Here is a 10,415-nt window from a genome sequence, read left to right as displayed (position 1 = left end):
AAATGGTTTCCTACACAGGGTGTCTCTACCCCACAACCAAGGTGGATTAAAAATATCAGGTGGTGGATTAGGGCCTTTGGGGGGTCGCCATAGTTGAGGGACTTTACGTCATTTTAGAACCGTTGACCATTGGTTTCCGCACACAAAGCTTAGCAAATATAGCAGACTTCTTTGTTATTATGTGCATTTTAGTGCGTGTCTATTGATTTTATCGAAAAAACGTAATATATTAACAAAAGATTTGATGATTTGTTTATGCACGAAATTTAAAATCATGCTAGCATGAGTTCTAATCTCAAGTAAATTGTCCATGCGGCTCGTAGATAATGAGGAATTAATGTAACAATTGAACAAAAATAATGATTTCTTAATTTTTATCATCAAAAATGACGAAAACACAAAGAATTCTAGAATAAATTCACAGAATAACACAAAATAACACACTTTAATGTACGTTTCAATGTTAAATAAGAACTCACAAAGTCCAAAATATATTTTTAAAGAATATTTATTCGAAAAAATGGGGTAGATAAATTATATGAACAAATTTAATTAATGTAAACAAAGTTTGAATCCTGGGGACCTTACGTCAAGTGACGAATTGTCAAAATGCACTAGAGTCCACCACCTGATATTTTTAAATCCACCTTGCCCACAACCAACCGAAATCAACTGTCAAACATGGCCGCGGTTATTGAACGTCATCCGGTCTGGTGCGCGCGGCATATGTAGCAGCCCGTTTCCTTTTGCAACATTGCGCGTACACAGCGAGCGTTGCTTGCCGTTCTCACTTCAGTTCGAAACGTTCAATTGAGCGGATGCTCCTGGCTGGTTAGCGTTTGAATTTTTTTTCTCTCGGTACGAAATCAAGCGTCCCCTGCACCGAACGCGGTTGTGTGGTGGCGAACAATACAGTGTGGTTTTTGATGTGTTTTCTATAGTGAGTGGATGTTTTTACAGAAGAAAAGTGGATGTGAATAAAGTGATGCAAATTCTGTGCCTTTTCGTAAAGTAACCCCGCACATACACGCATCACGTCGGTTATGTTGTGCTAAAGAGAATTCCATCATACCAGCTTGACACACGGGGCGAAGGAGAAGCAACAAGTTACGGCTGTGGTGAATTGATAGAAGAAATGCAGTGAAAGCATCCAGAATCCAAGTGTGCCAAGCTTCTTAAAGGGGTCAGTTCGAAGAATGTTTTAAAGCAAATTTCACGACCCAAGCGTTTTCGCGGTGATCTCATACTTGAAGGAGCAAAGAGTGAGAGAAAGAGCAGTGACGTGAAGTGTATTTTTATTAAACACGATCTTTTCCGCCTTTTCGCACCCGGTTTGTGAAGGTTTTGGCGCAGGAAGAAGGTTCAGTGTTTTATTCTACGCGCACACACGCACATACACATATGACAGGCGTGCGTACGTAGAAAAGTGCACGGGAGAGGCATGCGAAAGTGCAAGCTTCCGTATGCAACTATCAAACGACAACGACACGACGACACCAACGAAACGGAACGACAGAGAGAGAGAGCAAGAGGGAAGCAAAGCGTATCGCGCGAGTGCAACAGAAGCGCGAGTTGAAGTGATCGATCCTGAAGTGAATAGTAGTAAAAAGAAGCAGTGAAACAAATACAACCCTTTTAGCCGTGAAGCAGAAGCCTATCAAAAGCGAGAAAAAATAAACCCGCTGTACAAAGTGTACTACGGTCGAGGCATATACGATCTAATTAGATTTTTGTGATTCCAACGGGTGGCGGGTTAGTTCCGAAAAAAAGTGCCGAGAAACAAAAGTTGCGTCGCTGAGCATTGTTTGGTGTGTTCAAAGGCCGAAGAAGCAGGCAAAAAAAGAATAAGAAAAGAAAGGCTCTCTGTGTGTCCCGGATATAAAGTGCCACTCCCGCCCGCCGTTACCGCGATCCATTCTCCCTTCCTCGCCCGTGTGCGAAGGCTAGAAGAGGACAGCAAATCTGGCTCTGTTCTGTGTTCCGGTGAAGCAGCGCCTATCGTCGGATTCTTCGGATGTTGTGAATGTGAGTATTTCGAAGTATTGAGTGAGTTATTCTAGCTAAGCATTTTAAAAGGCTGAAAGGAACGGCCTAGCCAAGAACGGGAATTAAAACAATTAAATTGAAAATTACATGGAAGTTTGATTATTGTAGAAAACTGGTTACTTCTGCCGACATTGATATATCCCCGTTGTGTTGCTTGAATAATTGGTTGTGGTTGATCCATCAATTAAAATTAGGATGAAAGCCAATTATAAAAAACCTCCTTTTGTGTTTGGTTGTAAATTCAGTTGACTCTACATAACATTGAAAAACCATTGAATACTGTTCAGAAATCACTGAAACGAGTTGTTGTCTAACTAGATTTATTGAAAAAGTTCCTCATTTCGTGCCTCTCGTCGAGAATCGAACGCGCGTCATTGCACCAACCCCGGCATACTCTCACACTGCGCTGTTGGCACACGGCTATCGGACCGGCTTTCGATGATGAGCAGTAAAAACTCGTTTTATTGTTGCAAACGCAGTAAATCGCACATCAATTGCGATTGAATAATAGCTTCATCCAGCATCCTCCAAACGACTGCGGTGGAGATAACGATCACTCGAGAGAAAAAAAAGCAAACTAAAATACCATGACGTGTAGCACGCACAGTCTCCACTGAGAGTTGAATGATTGACCCATGAGATCATCCTAGTCAGTAGCAGCAGCCGCTGCATCACTAGCAGCTTGGATTTTGGCAATGACGACGAGTGGTGACGTACGAAATGATGGTGGAATTCCACCTTGCTTGCTTGTGTGCTCATCACGCTTGCCGCGTAGGTGGCGTTTGACGCGTTTGTGAAATTTTATGTGCTTACCTGACTGTTTTCGGCGGACAGGTTTGATTCATTTGTGATATCGAAAGCTCATTTTTGTAGCACTTGGCGCGCGGGATGGCATCAAATGTTAAGTAGGAGGATGCTAGGAAGTATCTTTTTTATGCTTCAATGTCGTGTGTAGTGTCGCTTCGCTCTACAGTGATCCATTTGTTTTAATTCGATCGCTCTTGCCGACTAACTCAACCGACTTAATGAAGCAATATTTGAAAATATATAATTGAGTCCTTCCCACCCCTTAAGCACACCAGCACGCGATCAACGCGATCGTGATCCTTACCCATTATGCTAATAACGCGAAACAGCTCCATCGTTTTCGTGCGCTGTCAAATTTTGAAGGCTTTTTTCGCGAGTCTAATTGAATATAGTTATTTTCTCGTGGAAGAATAAAGAGCCCATCGGCATCTGGCGGCTGTGTGTGTGTGTCTCTACACACGTGAAACCCATCCTCTCAGCATTCACTACTGTGGTGCGCAATTTAAAATCAGATCTGAACCAAGACTGAGTGGTAGGTTCATCAAGCACACTAATTTAGGGGGGAGCGCATGATTGTATTTGTCCGGATTTCTTCTTTTTTCCGATCTCTTCCTCCATGTAGCACCACGGGGGGATGATGTACAGTATTAGCGAAACAGAGTTATGATGTGTGTAATTAATGTAACTTGCCACCTTGCCGAAAGCGAGACTGTGGACGCGGTGGCCCCCGAATTGGATGGACGGTCGGTGCTCTATTTTCGCAATCGAACCCCACCACATAACGATGCATAACGATGCACACACACGCGGCACTAAAGTGCTTTTTGGGTGGACTTTTGATTCCGATTTTTCGGAAGCGACCGAAACCGAATTGACGATAATAAGGACCAGTGTTGCCGGCGTTAAAATGATTAAGTAACGAGATGGTACGCTTTTTGTTGTTGTTCGATGCGTGTTTTGGGCAGCTCTTCCTTTGTTGGTGAGAGCTTTTCATCGCCCCTTTGTATAGTATTTGGCGTAATGCCTTTTCTTCGGTGTGCATTTTTTGGGGGCGCTCGATGTGGTCGGTCATGCACGAGATGATCGTTTGTGTGATCGTGATTGCGCGCTGAACTCACTACGTCTACTGGGAGCTGGCTCTGTGGTCGTTGTACAAAAGGCCCGGGAGAGTACTGGATTATAATTTCCCCCCTCCATTCGTGCATTACCGATTTCACAGTTGAGCAATGCTTCTATTCTTGATCGAAAGTAGCGTTTAATTTAAAAGCAATAAAAACCATACTTAGATTCTACCTTTCAAGTTTTCCCCCTTTTCGGCTGAAAGGGCAATTTCGGTACGGCAGATGTTTTTAGCTACGCATGATTATGCGTGTCTGGTTTGGTAGCTCTTGGGCAAAACGGAGTTTCCACACACGCTCACACAATGATTGTGTGGATTTTTCTTCGCACGTATGGGTAGTGTGTAGAGGTGTGAGCTACCTTTGTGCGGTTGGTTTTAAATTGGAAGCTGCTGCACAAGAATGAAACTAAAAGCGTTGCAAAATGGATCTAATCGTTCCTTTCAATTTCATCTCAGTTCCAGTGTGAGCAAGAAATACTTGTAAAGGAGCTTTAAACATTAATAGTACGACCGTAAAGTAAGTTTCTTTATGTGTTCTGTATGCTTTCGAGCTTTGCTGGTGGAAAGACAAACAGAAACCACAAACCACTGGAGACACTCCATCATCAGCTGTCACAGGCCGAGTCCTATGCAGATCTTTGGCCACAGTATGGATTCTGGAAATTCCAATGCTCGCTCAACAAGAGACAGTTTACTTTCGTCCTCTTCTGGGGTTCAGTTTTATCGCAAGAACTCGCACCATTGATAGTAAATTAGAGGGAACTCATCGCAACCACAGCCAAAACCGTGTTCGAGATGACCACGACACCATGAAAAAAGACACCAATGATGAATGTGTCCCCTTGTGGCGGCATCGTGCCCACTCTTGAGACGAAGCCCGACCAGTCCCCGAAGGCCATTGCTCTTTTGTGGCCATCATGTGAACGAAAATTGGTGACCCAGAGTCATCGGCAAGCAGTTTGTGCGTACTCGACCCTCTCCGCTTCTTTCTAGTTGAAAGCATGTACACTTGAGATCACTCACAACTTCGTGGTGTGTGTGTGTGCAGCACTGTGAACAGTTGTGCAAACTCCAAAGTGTTGATTATTGCGTGCACATAATGCAACAAACCCCCCCAGGGCAGAGTGACGCGCGAGCATAGAGTTAAAACGCTGCCCCTGTGTTCGGCCCTGTATCGGTTTCGCTGTGGGAAAATGGCCCAGAACCAAACAGGCTAGTTATCTTGGGCATGAAGAAGGAGGCGGACAGGGCATTGAGGAGGGGTGCGTGCGTAAGAAAGATTTCCGTCCCGATAGCCCTTATTGTATTGTGTCGTGGTTGGCGATAGTCCATCCGGCGTCGTCGTTGTCGTCGGGGTTACTGGTTGGAACTTGGGTTATAGTTTTTTTTTATTTCGTCTTCGGAAACGGGGTCATCAGTACAGTTTTTTTTACCAACACAAAAACACACAGAGATGCCATTCGTCGCCAAGATGCCTCGGGTAGTTGGTAATGTGCCACTCGGGGTGCGGTGGGCTGGTGTGTGTAATTCATCATCATTGAATTTGATAAAAGCTGAAATGGATGAGACGACGCCACGTTTTCCGGGATGAGGGTTTTGGGTGACAGCATCCACCGTCAGCGCCGCCCGCTTTGGTTTGGGGTGGTACGGGCGCGGGCTTGTTTCGCGGCAAATAAAGATTAAACGCCATTAGGATTGATCCGGTGGGGTTAGGGAGAAATGACTTCATTACGCTGGCGGTGGTAGGCATCTGCTGGTGGAAGGAATGAAGGGTAGGAGTGGAGAGTTTAGATGTTCGGTTCATTAAGCTCTTCTGATAGGTCCGCCAATCAGTGGGGACGCTGTTTGAAATGTGGAACGGAAAATCATTTCAGAAAAAAAGCACATCAAAGCCGGTTGACAGACGGCAGAGTTTCGCGAGTTGAGTATTCGTGTATGTCGGAAGTGTCTACAAGTATGGAATGAGAGCTTCCTGTTGAAATTGAGATATGTTGGACAACTATGTTTGAAATGATATTATAGGAACTCTTTTGGAAGAAGACACTCAGACACTGCCCAGATGAGTTCTTCCTGTGCAGACGTTATCCAAAGTTTCTGTTGACATTCGGGAAATGTTAGTTGTTGAAGAACTGTCATCTGAATTTCTAAGCCACACGAAGGCTCGCCTCGTGGGAAACAGAGAATCAAAAACATAAAAAATGCTGATAGAGATGACGTTTTAAAAACTGGAGAAAACTTTCTCCTTTATCGATGGGAGAGACACACACGACGCCGCCACTCCCCTAATGTGCCTTGTGCCCTGATGCCTTTGGTAATGGCAACTTTGAAGTGATGTATTTTGCTCTATCGTCTCCTCTCCGTTGGTTTGGGATATGATAGGGTCTTGCTGCTTCTGCAAGTCAGCGGATGTCCACTCCGACATCCGTCAGGGTTCCGTGTCGAGTTGGCGGCGTGATCGTCAAATGCTTCTTCCCAGCGGAAGGAGAAAGTGAATCATGTCGCGAATAGCGCAGCCGTACTTGGGGAGCACTTCATCAGTCATTAACTAGCACTTCTCTTCGCTGCTTCTCCCATGTGACATTTATCGTGTGGAGAGGAGTCTGACGGCGTTTGTAAGTGTGAAGATGCATTTGGACATTGTCCGAAGATGATGACGGGCGAAAAGTGGCGCCCGCAAGGTTCCCCCTAGTGGGACACAGATACACACCAGACGTTAGACGTCCTTCCTGACCGTGCGCGACATCAGACGCGCCATCGAGAGAGAGAGGTGTGTTTTGTCTGTTTTGTTGGGAGAAATGCATTCCATCCGGGGTACGCTAGCTCAAACTGTTCCAGTTTTCTCATATCGGGGAATTCCTCTATCAGTGTCTTCTTCTTGGGCCAATGGCGCCTATTTTATGATTGCCGGCCTGATTGTTGTGCCATAATTACTGCATTTGATGGGGACCTGGTTTGTATTTTCGGGAGGCTTTCATAGACGACTTTCCATTTTATCTATTTTTTCCCGATTTTCTCGACTTCTGACTCGCTCTCTGTCACTCCCCTTGCCACGGTTCTATGCTTTTTTTGTCGGGCTTGTGTTCGCGCTTGTGTGCGACAAGTCGCGTGATAAGAGTGGTCGTGCGCGCGTGTGAATGCCGCCGTCGAGACACCAGGAGGAGGAGGGAGGAGGGTGGCTTATCGGTGTGAAAAACGTGATCGATCCGTGACCCGAATTCCAACGCGGAACAAAACATCAAAATTCGATAGCGTAGCAGTGGCCGGTGGGGACGCTCACGTTGCTCCCGATACTTGAAGTTGGGGGGTTGCTACCATAAAAAAATGAAAATAGGCAATGTTGTTGACAGGGGCAGTATCATTTTCCCTAAAATTGGTGGCATGTTTTGGAGCAAGTTTTTGGATCACTTTCAATGGTTTGTCTCACATGCTGAGCAAGGTGGTGTGGAATGTAGATAAGCTTTTGGTGATATATGGGTGTAACTATTTATAGTTTTTGTCTGTGTGTTTTTAAGTGTTTTTAAATAAAAAAAATACTCTTTTTATTAAGTTGAAGTTTGAGATACATCGCATCAGCACAATTCTTTGTTTGTTTGATTGCTTTTTAAACCTCTTTCGAGTCAATGACTTTTGAGCAATGTTTGGTGGGGAAGAAAAATAGAACAAAAACACAAAACCAGCAAACCGAACAAGACCGTGTACGTAAGAGACACATAATTAGTTGAAGATAATTTGTTCTTCTCACCTGTCTTCAAGACATTTCGTAAGAAAGGGAAAGAAGAAGAAAAAAACAGTTCACTAGCCATAATTTGAAACGAATTATGGCTGCTTCTGTGGGCCCTGTTTTAAATCCACACACACTGAGCACTTACTAGTACCTACGAGGTCCCCAGCCCTCAAGAAAGACAGAGACGGAGAGAGAGAGAGAGAGAGAGAGAGAGAGAGAGAGAGAGAGAGAGAGAGAGAGAGAGAGAGGGAGAACCTCACTTTGTTCTGTGTACATTGTTGTGCATTGGGTGGCTTTTGCATCATTTTCCTTTGCCAGCCCACCGGAGAATGCTAGAAAACGCGCCGCCACACTGTTGCTGGCCTTTGTTGGGAGTGCGCACCGCGTTCCGTTTGCGTGTGTATGTGTTGGTAACCACCCTATGTAACACTAATTGGTCACCAAGCTCAACAGTTTGGGCGGCGTGAGGGTGGTAATGTTTGTGTGAGCATGCTTCGCGAAAGGGCAACCATTGGAGTTGTTGTTCTGTGTGTGTGTGAACATTTGTTTTTGGAAAAAAAATCAACACCTTGTGGGGTTACAACCCCGTCATTGCTGGAGTTGCTGCATGCAGAATGTACTTCTTTCAAATAATCAGCGTTTTAATTACGCGAAACACAAATGTCGCTACACAATCACCAAGTATGTGAGTGTGTAGGTTAAGCTTTGATTGTTTCAATTCGACCTCCGAGTTACACAGCGGGAGGTGTACCGACGATAGTGTGATCCATGACGAAAGAGGTGTCTCTGTGTTCTGTACGTACACCACGTGACCAATAAATCGAACCGGATTACACACCCGAACACTTCCACCAACCAACCAACCAACACCCACGAAGGCCGAATTCTCCCATTAGGTGTGGAGCACAACTACCGAAGAAGCGGAAGCATATTTATGTGTGTGAAGGCGCGAACATAGAACCACCTTGTTGCTGGCTGTGTGCTGTAGTAGAGTTGGACTTGCTGGAGTTGCAGCAACGTGATAAAATTTAACCATTTTATCGCCCATGTTTGTGTGGCCATTGGCACGAGGGGGGAAGCGCTTGAAAACAATGGAACAGTTTCGGTTTTTGTGTGTACCAACGAGTGATAAATGTGATTTGCTTCCTTTAGCCCCCTACTTTCAACACTTCGACAGCGTTGCCTTGCCATCTCTGCTCCTCCAAACACAAAACAGCAGCAGCAGCAACACGCACAGGCAGAGGCAGGCAATCGTTGTTGCAATGTTGCGGCAACGCATCTCTCGTGGCAGCGTGTGTTAATTATGACATTTTCATGAAAACAGTGTACCTTTCGACTGTGGCGCAGATATTCGTTTAATCTGCTGCGAAAAAGCAAAAGGAAAATTAGTAATGTTTTTTCATTTATGTGTTTAGAAAACAAAACTCACGGAGAGAGAGAGATAGGGAGGGAAGGAAGGGACCACGACGTGCTATTGTGTGTGCCGCTTTGTTGTTCATCGTTGTAGTGTTGCGTTTAGACATGTTTGAGCTGTGAGCACAAATGCAGAGGGCAAAAGAGGGTGGATTTGATACAACAAACATATAAATAAACATTTTCTAAATCATTGTATGGTAACTTGTTTCGGTTACCATAGTTGGGCCGTTTTTTTTTTCGAACAACTTCATCAACCACCACCAACATGTTTGCCATTTTCACCACACCACTGATTTGTTGCATGATGCGTGTTATTTAACCTGTGCCGCCTTTAAACAAAACAGTGGCAAATAATTGTTTCACCAAGAGCATTGCCTCAGCACCAGGAAGAACGACCGAAACGTGGAACAGTTTTAGCTCCCCATGGGGAGAGACAACAGTCAGGAGGGAGAGAGAGAGATGCGGCGACACATTTATGCACATGAGTTTTTTTTTCGATTTCCCTTAAAAAAAGGGGTAAAGCGGGACGGATATGTGTAAAGTGACACACACGCACACACTAAGCAGCAGTACCCATCCATTCGCACATATACGGGAATGCATAATTATCCGCAAATGGTATGGCAGTAGTCGGTAGAACGCATCGACGCTCGTACGCCTCTGGCTTTCGTTTGCGCTGTGTGTTGCGTTGTGTTGTTGCGCGAGGAAATGTGGGATATGGTGCTTCACGCACTAACGGAACATAGTTCTAATTCTTTCCCCATTAACTGACGTATAGAATGAAAATAAACGGAGAAAACGCCTGTGGTGACTGTGTGCGGCACATATATTAAGCCAGCATTAATATCGTTTCGCATGGTTGCTGTTGATTTATGGGTCAAAACTTTGGTGGTTGTGTTGCAATTGAGGAAAAACAAAATGACAAAAACAGTATCTGGATGTGTATTTTGTCCTCCTAATGGCACTTGAAGTGTACCGATTAGCTTGCTGAAGGAAGTTAAATGTGTTTTTTGCGGTCCAATATACGCTTACGCATGTATAAAATTGCAGAATATACGCTTTTAGATTTCTTTTGCAAACCTCAATCGTTCGGCAATAAACATTTTCACAAGTGGCCTTGAAGTAGATCCCATAAAAAGCAACATTCCTCCCATGAAACTCCGCTGCTTACCTTGATTGTACAACCTTTTTTGCTTTTTATCAGTATCAATGAACGAGCGAAATGTTGTTTTTTTCCTTCTTCCTGATCATCAGAAATATTATTAACCCATCTCGGCAAAACAACATTAACCTACAAAAAAG

At 44.5% G+C, this 10,415-nt stretch overlaps 1 protein-coding gene across 2 annotated transcripts in view; it reads left to right on the top strand.

Moving 5' to 3' along the window:
• The first annotated feature begins 776 nt into the window (after positions 1-776).
• Positions 777-10,415, top strand: part of LOC133392697 (signal-induced proliferation-associated 1-like protein 1) — a 78,637-nt gene continuing 68,998 nt past the window's right edge. For both annotated transcript variants that reach the window (XM_061653321.1, XM_061653320.1), the window contains exon 1: positions 777-2,025. The gene's annotated coding sequence lies outside the window, so the exon portion shown is untranslated. The remainder of the gene's footprint in view (positions 2,026-10,415) is intronic.

This window comes from Anopheles gambiae, chromosome 3 (assembly GCF_943734735.2).
Source record: "Anopheles gambiae chromosome 3, idAnoGambNW_F1_1, whole genome shotgun sequence".
In the NCBI taxonomy this organism is placed as follows: domain Eukaryota; kingdom Metazoa; phylum Arthropoda; class Insecta; order Diptera; family Culicidae; genus Anopheles; species Anopheles gambiae.
Note: the sequence above shows the minus strand (reverse complement) of the source record. Positions and strands in the feature narration are given on the sequence as shown.